At 38.7% G+C, this 13,034-nt stretch overlaps 1 protein-coding gene and 1 long non-coding RNA gene across 2 annotated transcripts in view; one reads left to right on the top strand and one right to left on the bottom strand.

Moving 5' to 3' along the window:
* cacng2a (calcium channel, voltage-dependent, gamma subunit 2a) overlaps positions 1 to 13,034 on the bottom strand; it is a 74,436-nt gene that overhangs the window by 5,387 nt on the left and 56,015 nt on the right. The window lies entirely within an intron of this gene.
* Positions 11,832 to 12,812, top strand: LOC114160487 (uncharacterized). The gene is made up of 3 exons (XR_003598776.1): positions 11,832 to 11,959; positions 12,090 to 12,157; positions 12,640 to 12,812. It is a non-coding gene; the product is annotated as an uncharacterized LOC114160487 (long non-coding RNA).

The following is a 13,034-nucleotide window of genomic DNA, read 5'->3' as shown; positions in this document are numbered from 1 at the left end:
AAGCAGTATATTGTTCTAAGGAGAACAGTACTTGTTAAAACGCTAAAAGTTTTCATCATTTTAATGAGATGCAAAGATAGCCATTACTAGCTACAATAACTCTTTGAAGATTTTGAATTAATGAGTCACAATAACATTTATTTTCCCTTTGGGATCAATAAAATACTTTTGAATTTGAAAACTCAACGAGAACATTCCTCGTTTTGGTGAGATATAAAACTCAAGTGAGAAACAGATCTTCGAAAAGCAGAAATGGGGCCTCCTGCACAGCCAACAAGAAAGCAGCAAGTGGTTTGAGTAATAAGTCAGTAGTCAGTAGTCTTTTCCAGCAGATTTGAACACACTGTGGTAAAACCAGTTGACCAAACATGCTGGAGCTCCGCTTTGGTTGCTAGGTAACGGAGCAGCGCCTGTGAAATGTGAGTTAACAATCAGGAGGTTTTTGAAATGGCTCATTTTCCAGACACCTAAAGACATTAACTTATTACCAAAAACCAGCTGGGTGAGTTTTTTTTTTGGTGGTCTGTTTTTAGAAGCTGTTAAAACCCAAATCGAAGAACAAAAACTTTAAAGGTCCCGTCAAGATTCGTCACCAGACAATTAGATAAAGCCTGAGGGTTGTGTTCAGAAAGTTTTACAGGTTATTTTTAACAGAACATAAAATTATAATGTAGGTTTGCATAGTTGCATTTGAATAAACTACAATAATTATGGGAAAATGTCCAATGAGAAAAATTTGAGCAAAGCAGAAACTGGTGACAACAAACATAAAATCCAGCTCTTATGAAACCTGTACAGCACGGCGGTGGAGGGGAGGTGATCTGGGCTTATTCTGTAGCCTCAGGGAATGAGCTTTGAAATCATTGATTCATTTTGAGATTGGCAGCTGAAGCTTCACCTAAACTGGGTTATCACCACGGCAACGGACCTAAACACAGCTTCAAACCCACAAGCGGGATGCCGGAAAGAAGAAAATAATCTGGCATAATGCAGAACTGTGCAGAGATAAATCTAATAAACTGTCTCAAAACACAAAATGTTACAAAGTATGTATAGGTTCTAGTGCAAATATCTTAATAAGCTTGAAATAAGACAAACATAACTTAATAATAAGTAATTTATCAGAAAGAGCTTGTTTGAATATTGATAATAAATTTTACTTCCACTGCAGATTTTTTCACTTTTAACATGGAAATATGTCTTGTCAGTAATATTAAGAAATTATTATTTTAAAACAAGTTTCTATATCTTGCTATAAAGTTAGTTTTGTCTTTTTTTTGTGATTGTACTGAGATATTTGCACTGGAATTTAGACCAAAATTACATAGATTTTTTGTTTTTGCAGTGAAATCCCTATTTTTGATTAAATTTCCAATAAAGAGAAAATACACCTAAAATTTGTGCCCAAAAACCAAAAACATCTCAGATAAAACAGTAATGTTCAAGTAAAAAAGGCTCGTTTGGTACTGAATGTGCCAGCATGATGTAATATTTAATAAAGGCTAAGTGTGCAGAGTGTATCTGATTTCCTGTCAGCTTGTCAGTCTTTCTACCTGCTTCCCCGCAGGGATGCTGCCATGTTTAAGCATCCCTCCAGGCAGAATACAGCATCCTGATGGAGCCAATCCTTAAAAAATAAAGCGTGAAAATGTGTAACCCGGAGAACACGACGAGAAAAGAGCGATTGTAAATAAAGCAGTTCGCTGCGCCGCCTCAGGGAACTGGCTCCGGCCGCGTCGAATGGCAAGCGAGAGTTTGTGCACAAGAACTGGGTTCATAAAAATCTGCAGGGACTTGAACGTTTCCTTCAGAGGTGGAGCGCGGTCAGCCAAACCCAGGGCCATGTTGCTGCAGCGAACTGCAGCGCCGTCCCAGCGGAGGCCTGCTGCAGGCCGGCCGGTCGCCCCGAAGGTCACTGCACTTCGTAGAGATCTGGATGTTCAAGCAGGGGATCATGTGGATTGGAGAAGCTGAAAGCCATGCAGATGCACTGGAGCCTTTTTTAAAATTTCTTCTTGGAAGGTTAAAGCTCCACTTTGCTGTTTAGTGAAGCAGCTGGAGTTAATGAGAGAGATTTAGTAGTTTAAAAAAATATATTTTTAAGAATATGTGACTGTTCACCATAAAATTGCATAAGTTGGAATTACGAAAATGAATTAGCTTAAAGTGAATGTAACTTTCATAAAAAATATACATATATTTTTACATATTTGTTGGAATTGGTATGAGACAGACAATATTGATATCCTCTGGCTTTTCTTAACTAGAAACAACCAATCAGAGCCAGGAGGTGGGTCCATGCTGCAGCTTCTTCCTAATAGCAGAACCTGTTGTAAATGCTAAGGCTAGTTAGCATGGCCAGCAATGACACCGAATAATCGGTTTTCCTGTAATGATAAGTTGTTTTTCCGCCACTAGAACATTTAACAGTGAGTACATGAGGTTGATTGACAGCGCTAAGACCCTCCTCCTGATTCTGAGCTGTGCATTACTTCAGACAGCAATAGTCGCTCAAGGAGAAGGTGTAGGAGATCAGTCTTTTTATATTATTTGTTATGGTGACGGTTTTAACAAATGTGTGAAAAATTTATTTTTTAATAAAAGTCAAATATGGCAGCTTTAATGGAAACAAGGCAATTTAAAAAATTGGTTTTTCACTTAAGTTTTTGTGCTAGTGTGAGGAGGTTTTTCAACTATGTTGAAATTTGTTCATTAAGCAAAACTGCAATGGAGACTCTTTTTGTATCACATTAGTCACATGATCAACAACTGGATGTTACTGCTGGTGAAAACCAGCTCCATGTTTGTTTACGTTTTGTGAAGAAGAAAGTTGCACTCAGTGTCTTTGTCAGATGTTTTTGTGTCGCTTCCTTCAGTAGTTCTTGGTGCAGCGAGGAAGGGAACAGCTTTTTCAATTTGGTTCGTGTGACTCAATGTAGTGTAAAAATGTAACAAATGTTGCATTTTTGGTCCACCAGGTGTGAAAACACCCTAAAGACCAACTCTCTTTTTTTTCTCAATTTATCTTCAAATTAGTTTTTTTTTTCTTCCACTTTTGTGTCACCTTGAGATCTTGCATCATTAAGCATCCCACTGTCAACAATCAATAAATCTGGCTGGGCCTCTTCTCCTCTTTTGTCTTGGCAAATGAAGCTGATGGATGAAAGCGAGGCCCCTTGCCCTCTCCCACGTAATGTGCTGTGAACGACCCGTCGATACTTCCAGGAATGGAGGCAGCAGAGATGTTTGGAGATTTAAAAGGGCGGGACGCAGAACCGGGGGTCAAACTCTTAAGACAAATTAATATTTAATCAAGCCGCCCTCACAGGTAACTCTAAACGAGCGAGGAGGCAAGAAGAGCGGCAGGCTGAGATGAAATTTTATCTTTTAAACTGTCCCGTCCTGATTGAGTGCAAATTACATAAGAGATTGGGGTGAAAAGAGGCAGTTTGAGGGACGCTTGCTGTGTGAAGTCGACAGAGAGAGACAGGTTAAAGGGAAACCGGAGGGAGGAGTGAGCTGCACCGTTAAAATCCTCCTTATCAGATTGGATCTCAGAGGTCAAAAAGCAAATCATTATGGTTAAAAATGGCGTAAAGAATACAGGAAGAAAAAAATACTCAAAAATATATAAATAAGTGTCATTTAAAACACTTTACTAACAGCAACGCAAATTAGACACGGTTGTATCTCACATCGTTCCACAGTATTAAAGAGACAGAATCCCAAATGTAAGGCGTCAGATTTCCTTTAAGTTATGTTTGATGCATTTTTATAACAACTCAAGTTCACATAGCTACTTAATTGTGCTATAAAATGGCAACATGTCTCTGGAAAAGACACAATACTGTCCCTTTAAGGACAGGCATACCTGGGTTATGGAGCTCCAGGATGTGCTAACGAACCAGAGTGAAGATTTGGCCTTAAAGTATTGATTGTACTTCCATAACAGGGTATGATGGGCCGATGGTCTATACAAAACTTGACAATTGCATTTTCTGAATAAAATCATTCTTCGGTAATTCTTAGCTAATATTAGGGCCTATTGTCATTTTAATCCAAATAATCTGCTGCTGGCAACACCTCCCAACTCAACGTTTACACTCTCATCTGAAAATGGCCGCAAACAGATGTGCAATTATATAACTGCACATCTTTGAAAAGCAGAAGTAGAGCCTCCTGTATAACCAACAAGAATGTAGCAAGTGGTTTCTGGATGGTAAGTCGACAACAAAACACTCTGTACAGCACACACAGAGGTAAAACAAGCTGGCCAAACATGTTGGAGCTTAGCTTGGGTTGCTAGGTAACGAGCGGAACTCTGCCGGAGTTGCTAGGTAACAACAATCTGGAGGATTTTGAAAAGCTCATTTTCTAGACAGTATATAGAAAAGTTGAAACCCAAACGGAAGTGTGAAAACGTGCAAAATGTGAATTTTGGTTAATAAGTCCCCTTTAAACCTAATTACAGTTACTGGGGTAACAATTCTACAAAAAAGAGCAAATCAAAAGTCATCCACAGTGATGTAAAACATGCTTTGCCAACTACCAGCAACACTTGATGCCAATTATTTTAATCAAGACTGGAAGAATCAGGTGCTTTATCTGACTGGTTTGGATCCATTTTTCCCCTCAATAAATGAAATCACCATTTAGAAACAGATTCCTGTATTAATTTATCCCAGTCTGAACTATGATCGTAACCTTTTCAGATGTATCACATTTTACTCCAACTGAATATAGATTTCTGATTCCCTTTTCGACTCGTCTAATGCTAAATCCCAACATGGGCGTCCGTGGTGGAGCACAAGCGTTACAGTACAGTTCTGAGTCATATTGAGTAACAGCGCGCTGTCGTTTGGAGCGGTACAGTGGAGGCTGTTCCTGCCGGCACGCGTGCCAACACGCTCGCAGTCACAGGGTGCAGGAGTGGACACTGTGTGCTCTGTATTGATTGGCACGGCACCGACTCAGGCTGCTGTCTGAACGCCACCAGTGTTCTGCTGCTGGCTGACAAACGGCTTAATGAGACTCAGCACCCATGCAGCGCCGCAGCTCGGTTTCGGAGCAACAGTGGGCTCCTGCGCGCATCAGACTGCAACCGAGTGGAGGCAGAGTTTCTCAGAGGGTTTTCTCTGAGATTGGATGCAAAAATAATGACTATTGAGGCAAATTGGCATTAAAAATAAGGAATCTTTTAAAAACAGAGTTCATTTCTGCTAAGAAATGTTTAGATTTATCTCAGAAATTTTCTAGAAGTGAATGATTTTATACAAAAAAAATGATTCACTTTTTTTGTATAGACCTTAGTTCTACCTTCAGCATAGCATCTTTAACTCTTCTTTGAAGGATTATCTCGTTTATTATGTTTATAAGTTTATAAATGTCTTTTGAAATGTTTACCTCATAAAAATCTTGTAACTTGTTTTGCATTTTCTTGATCTTCATTAGAAAGATTCATATGAATTCCTGCGTTCTGACGACCTGAATCAGTAAAACTCTGCTGGTGTAAAATTAACAGAAATAAATAACTCTCAGACATTTTTTTTTGTTGAAAAAAGTCAAGAAAATCTCTGACCTCAAAAAGTCAAAAATGGGCAAGAAAATAACTCTGAAATTCTGACACTATTCTTAGAAATTTTCTAGAAAAAGAAATGGATGTTTCTGAGTTACAAAAGTCAAAAAATTGCACAAAAAAACTCAGAAGTTTTGACACTGATTTTTACAAAAAAACAAAACAAAATTGGATATTTCTGAGTTACAAAAATATCTGCAAGAAAAAAGAATTCAGATTAAAATTAAAATTTTCTAGAAAAATCTCAGATGTTTCTGAATTTCAAAAGTAAAATATTTGCAGAGAAAAAAAAATGTGATTAATGTCAAACATCATTATCTAAGCTGTGCAAAAAACATGTAATGAATTATTTTAGATCTATAGATCTATCCTAGCCTGTTAAATAAAGCATAATAGATCATTTTTAACTCTTCTTGGAAACGTTATCTTGTCTATTATGTTGCTTTATAATTTTACTAAATATCTTCTGGAATGTCTGCCTCATAAAAATCATCACTTGTTTTATATTTTCCTGACCTTCATGAATTCCTGGGTTCTGACGTCCTGAATCATTGAAACTCAGTGAAATCTGCTGGTGTGAAGCTGGCAGAAAGCGCCACCTCTCTCTACCTGCTGCCCCCCCCCCACTGTTCCTGACAGGGTCGAGAGGAAATTAGCATTGACTCCTAATCAGCCTCCCCCAGCCCTGAATGTGCTGATGTGCAGGACAGGGTCATGCTAATCAGGTGCCTGAGCTTGCAGGCGCATTGATTTAATACAACAAGCGCTTATTAATCCCCTCCACGCCTCCTCCTCTTCCTCAGCCCTTGCACCGTCCTCTTCCTCCCCCCCAACGCTTCCCATCAACCCGACGTTGAATAAAACACGTTGGAAGTGTCAAACACACACTGTGAAATAATAACGTTCGCTAACAATTTTTTTTGTAGCTTTAGTAGAAATGTTTTGACAGATTTCAGACTAAATTTAGCTTACTGTGTTCTAACTACACACCTCAAAGCAGAAGTAGATTTTGACTGGAGCTGATCAGAAAATAATGGATGGAAATGTCGGTGGGGATATTTGTGAAGTAGCAGCACAGATGTTCCAACGGGACACTGAGGACACCTCCAGTCGTTTTCTCTTCCTGTGCTGCGTTTTCCTGAAAGTGTAATAATCTCTTTATTCATTTTTCAGTCTATTACTCATCAGATGATATCACCTTAGAGTTAGAGAAGATAGTTTTATCAATTGCTCGATAATCTGAAACATTTAAAGGAGTAATATTGTGTAAAATTGGCTTATTTGATGTAATGTTATTCCTTCCTGAAAAACGTTCATTGATTATTTTATGATTGTTTGAGAAATCTTCGAATCTCCTCTGGCAGCCATTCAGGAGCGACTCACTCTTATTGCAATAACACAAAATCTTACCAAACATTTTTGTCTAGTTTCTAGTGCAGATATCTCAGTCCACTTGAAATAAGACTAAACTAACTGACAAGTGTCTTTTCAGCAAGATATAGGATCTGGTTTTTAGTCAATAATTCGTTAATATTTATTTTTAAAAATGACTAATTCCGCTGGCAGATTATTTCACTTATAATGACATTTTCCCAGGTGTTAACTGAAATAATCTGCCGATGGAACTAGTACTTTTAAAAAATCAATATTAAGGAATTATTTACTTAAAACAAGCTCTTATATCTTGCTGAAAAGATACTTGTCAGTTAGTTTTGTCCCATTTCAAGTATGTGAAGATATTTGCACTAGAAACTCAGGGTTTTCCATGTTTTATAAACCTGGCGGGCCACCAGGCTTTATTTATGCCCCGCCAGACTAAACTTCATTTATTTATTTTAGATTTTTTATTGTTTACCATTTTTAAGACTTCGTGTTTAGGCATTGTTAATAATATCTCCCAATAGCACATAATTACCTACTGATATTTTCAAATTTCCTGTCAACGGTGAACATTTTTAACTAAAAAACATGCTGGATGACTGCCTTAACCATCAGGCTCAGTGAGTTTTCTGTTGGAAACCCTGAAACTAAACCAAAAGTACTTGATAAGATTTTGTGTTTTTGCAGTGCATTGTGTTTTTCTAAATATGCAACCAGATTAGATTTAAAGAGGAGCAGAAAAAGCAGAAACCAGGGATCTGCAAAGGCAACAAGAATTCACTCCTTTTTTCTCATTTTTTGCAGTTTGCAAGAGTTTTGCACATTCTAACCTGAGGGGGAAATTAATAGAAATGGGCTAAACTTTATATATCACTTCTCTTGACATGACAACAACTCAAAACACTTTTACACTACAGCAATGTTCTCTATTTATATACAGATGAGCAGATCAGAAGTCGGCTTTGGGTTAAATTTCTTAGAGTCCCATTAGACTTGGTGATATTTCTTCAAATAAAATACAACCCTAAATCTTCCTAACACATTTGCAGCATTTAGGGGTGATAATGTTTGGTGAAATAAAAAAGAAAAGAAAAGCAGAACGGCAGATAATGTATCCTTACACCTGTTTCCGCTGCTGGTACCCACACATCACTGAGCTGAAGGGATTGTGTGGGTTGTGGTAGTAGACTGGTGGCTGCATCAGAAACAAATGTCTCTTTATTAACAACTTTCCTGAGGCGAAGGGACGGCAGAGTTTCTGCAGAGTCCGTCTACCTGCTGCAAACCTAGAAAGCTCCTGGAGCCTGAGGCTGTTTTCACACCTGACAGGTCAGTAGACTCGGTTCAATCGGGGACCAAAGTTGCAACATTTGTTACATTTCCAGCTGCACTGGTTCTCTTTCACACTGATCTGTGTCAAACAATCCAAACTAGTTGAAAAACCAGTTTCCCTCCTCGCCTGGGGTGGCGCTGCACCAAGAACCACAGAAGGAAATGACATGAAAACCACTGAAGAAGACACTTTCTTCTTTACAAACTGTAAACAAAAATGAACTGGGGTCAGATTTTAGTAGTTGTAGGATTTTTCTTGATTGTCACGTTTCTTTTGGTTGTATTTACCCAGAATTCCCTGCGCTGTAGTCCACTTCCTGCTTTTGGAGCGGTCTCCAGGCTGCTTGATGTTCACATACGTATTTGAGAGTTGAAGGACCAGAGAGCTTTGGTTCGTCTGCTTTAATCAAACTCTAATTCGGTTGAAGTGACCATTGGCGTGATTTGAATGCATATGTGAACGAGACCGTTCCAAAAGCAGGAAGTGGACTACAGCGCAGGGAATTCTGGGTAAATACAACCAAAACAAATGCACAAGTCTAGTGCTCCTGGCTCCATGGCTTTGAAAAGAGAAATCCTCCACTCCATTTTTGTTTACATTTAGTGATGAAGGAAGTTGAGCTCAGTGGGTTTTTGTCGTTTCCTCCAGTGGTTCCTGGTGCAGCGCCCCCATAGGCAAGGAGGGGAACAAGTTTTTTAAATGTTCAGTTCATTTGACACAATGCAGTGTGGAAGTGAACCACAGCAGCTGAAAATGTAACAAATATTGCAACTTCGGGTCCCAAATTGAACCGAATCAACTGGACTACCAGGTGTGAAAACACCTTAAAAATAATGGACTCATAAACTTTTTGCATTCAAACAATTTGCACCCGCAAATCAGAAAAAAGTTAAAGGCTAGACTTTAAAGTTGCAGGTAGAGATCTGTTTGGCTACTTTAGAACAAAAGCATACATTTCTGCTTCAAAGCTCTAAATAAAATACCATGAGAAAGCGCTGGGGGTTCAAAGAAAGCTGAGTGAAAGCTCAGTAATTATCTTTTCTATGATGCATCCAAGCTGGAGTAAATGAAAAGATAATACGCCCGTCTGTAACCCTGAAAGCACATTTCAGTTACTTAATTTATACAGGATTTATTCTTTGAGCTGTGCAATGTGTAGACTGGATATTTTTTCTTCAACTTTGCTTTTGGCTGCAAATGTTTTTGCAAAAAGAGTCAGACCTGAATCTTGCTTGGAGGCATGGCCGCTACATAAATGTTCACCTGTAAAGTTACGTAGATGAACCGAATGAAGATTATAAGTTAGTAAAATTCAATTTGTTCTGATCTCTGCTTATCAGGAGGATGAACTCCCTTACCTCTGTTTTACAACCTATTTATTCCCCTATAATAACATAAAGTTTGAGGACCTTATGGTGTTCACTCATTTAATCAGGACAAAAATGATTGGCCATCAATTTACTGGTCCATCCTTTCTATGCGGTGTGTTTTATGTGTTGGTCAACGAGTTTGTTATTCGCTGAAAATACAAGAACGCACCGTGACACAGTGAACTGGAAAAAACACAAAAACCTCCCAGGTGTTTCTGCTCTGGTTTCTAGTGCAAATGTCAATAAATTTATTTAGGTAGCAAATAAAAGCAACACGTTGACTAAAGTGCTTTTATAGGGTTAAGACAAAGTACAAATATACTCCAAAAGAAACAGTTTGAATCAAATGCTAAAGAATAAAAATGGAATTTAAAATCTGTATTAAATAATTATTTACCCAAAACAAGCTCCCAGTTACTTGTAAGTTAGTTTTGTCTATTTTTAGGTGCACTAAAATATTTGCGAGGTATGCACTGATCCACTTTTTCACTTCCGATACTGATAAAGATGTCTGAGATCTAGTATCGGCCGATATCGATCAAACACAGAAAATCAGCCCTGACTTAACTTAAAACACTTTTTTTTATAAACCCTGACATAAATGTACTGAATTAAAAATGTATTTCATAACTCTGCACCAGTGCAGCACACTTAAATTCACCAATAGCTTCCCAAACGTGGCCCATGGAAAAAACAACTTTAATTTGTTCAGTCAGTGAAATTAGGAGTATAACGGCTGATTTAAAATAAATAAACTGAAACTGACAAAACAATGTAAAAATAAACTGCAACAAACATTTGAAATGGTCCAGAAAGTGAAGTTAGGAAATCTTTATGTAATGTAAAATATGTAATAATAAAGCATAGAGTTAGAGTGAATAGATCTGCCCTTATGGATTAGGCACACGAATTGTTTCAATATGGGGTGCAGATCTTATCTCTGCGCCAGAAACTAGACCAAAATTACTTGGTAGTATTTTGTGTTTTTGCAGTGTACGGGATGCCTGAGGAGCCGAACAGATAGTAAACTGTTCTGCTGAAAACGAACACATCCAGGCAGGGCTGCTGTGGAAGCTGATATCACCCCCTGCCTCTGGCCTACACACCCTCGCCCCAGACCCATTGATTTTATCGGGCGACACCAAAGCCAGCTCAGGCCAGTGTCCAGCACCCCGCGACGCCCCGAGGGCGACAAGGCCTCGTCAATGTCAGAAAACACTCCCGGATGAGCTCATAACGGCGTGAAACAGAGAAGAAAGAGACGGAAACGTTTGCCAAGCGGATTGAAATATTTGGATCAAATATTCTAAAAATGGAGTTGATGTTGTAGGATAGACGGCTGCAGGCAGCAGTGGGACTCGTTGCTTTGCCATAATTCAATACTGTTTAGACATCCACCCACTGAAAACAGGCTAAAGGTGACATACAGGCACACAACCACACCTAAGGGTAATTACAAATCTCCAGTTAGGACAACATACAACAGTTTTTGAGTATTAGAAGGAAACCATAATAACATAAAACCATAATATACTATTAGTTAAAGAGCTGTGATTGTGATTTTTTCATTGTTACATATTTTATTTGAATTCCCATTAATACTGTGTAGATGTGATTTTATTTTTTCTGCGTGATTGTTGGATTATAGGATTTTGTTTATATAAGCCCATTGGGCTTTTGCCTCTTCCTGTACTGTTATGATTATTTTTTTCTTAAAGGTGACCTCTTATGCTTCATTGAACAGGTTAGGATAGGTCTGTGGTCTGTGAACATGCTCATTACATTTGTTGCAAAAAATCATTCTTAGATAATGACATTTTAGCCTGCTCAGTTCAGAATTAGCTGTTTTAGGGATTCTGTACCTTTAAATCAACGCCCCCACCCTTGTGTTACTAGGTGACGGGCAGAATTCAGTTGAGGTTGCTAGGCAACGGGCAGTATCTTCTGATTTGTGACATTACTTTCTGAAGGTTTTTGAAACGGCTCATATTCCAGACACCAGAAATCATTAAACTATTGATAAAAAATGTCTGGGTTGTTTTAGGACCAGTAAAAATCCAAATAGAAGCACAAAAACATGCAGAATGTGAATATTACGTAATACCTTTGATATGTTTCACCTGTATTTTAATTGTGTACAATAAGCTAAGCTAAACATAAGACAGAGAAAAACTTCACACAAGAAAGGCTTTTTAAAAATAATTTGAAAAAATGCATATGGTTTGAATGCATATGTGAACATCAAGCGGAGCGGAGAGCGCTCCAAAACCAGGAAGCAGACTATAGCGCAGGGGATTCTGGGTAAATACAAACAAAACACATGCAAATTTAACGCTAGCGTGAGAAATAGCTTTGTCTTTTACCACCAACAAGATAAATTCTACAATCGCTAAAATTGACGCCGCTCCACTTTTGTTTACTTTTCATGAAGAACGAAGTTGCGATCATGTCGTATTCGTGTCATTTCCTTCGGTGGGTCTTGGTGGAGCGCCACCGTAGGTAAGGAGGGGAACAGGTTTGTCAATTGGTTTGGTTTACTTTCACACTGCAAGCTGAAAATAGAACAAATGTTGCAATTTTCCTCCCAAATGTAACCAAATCTACCAAACTATCAGGTGTGAAAACACCCTGAAACCACTTTGTTAGTAATTTATCAGTATCAGGTTCACTGTCAATTTTAAAGACTCATTTGTTTCCATGTTTTAACCATGTCAACATTTCTTTTCTGGAGGATTTCCATGAATTAATGGAACAAATTATTGTATTTATATGATTTTTGACTCTTCTGGATTTCATCAAGCAGTTTCTTTTTTCAAATCCTGATGACGGAATAATTAAATCCAATTAAATTTCAGATTTAAGCTAATCAGTCCTACTTGGCCTCACCTGGCCTCTGTGTTTCGTTGAAGTCATGTTTTGCGATTGTAGTATTAGCGTGTTGCATAACTGGGCGTTTTCTTCCCTCTTTCATCTCCTCTCAGCTGCTTAGCGCCCAGTAGAGCAGCGGATGATGGGAGCTCCAACACGGCATGATCTAAAAACCCACTGGCGCTTCAGCGTGCCTCAGCTGGCTTATATAACCCAGCGTGGATATGCAAACTGCCTGGCTGCCGGGGGGAGCGGAGCGCACACACACCACACACACACACACACACACACAGGCGGCTCATCAACGTTTGAGTGTTTAGCAGAATAAAGTCAGGATTTGTGTGTGTGTGTTTTTTTTGTCTGCTTGGCAACCGCATCATCAGAAACCTCTCTCTCCTCCTCGCCACGCTTTGTGATGACATCAGCACAATTTTTGGGCCAGCGAGTTCCTCTGTGATGTCATTTCCGGCCGGTCTTCACCCGAAGTGACTTTTTTTGTTGTTGCGTA

This window comes from Xiphophorus couchianus, chromosome 16 (assembly GCF_001444195.1).
Source record: "Xiphophorus couchianus chromosome 16, X_couchianus-1.0, whole genome shotgun sequence".
Taxonomy (NCBI): domain Eukaryota; kingdom Metazoa; phylum Chordata; class Actinopteri; order Cyprinodontiformes; family Poeciliidae; genus Xiphophorus; species Xiphophorus couchianus.
The sequence above is the reverse complement of the archived record's forward strand: the minus strand, read 5'-3'. Positions and strand labels throughout refer to the sequence as shown.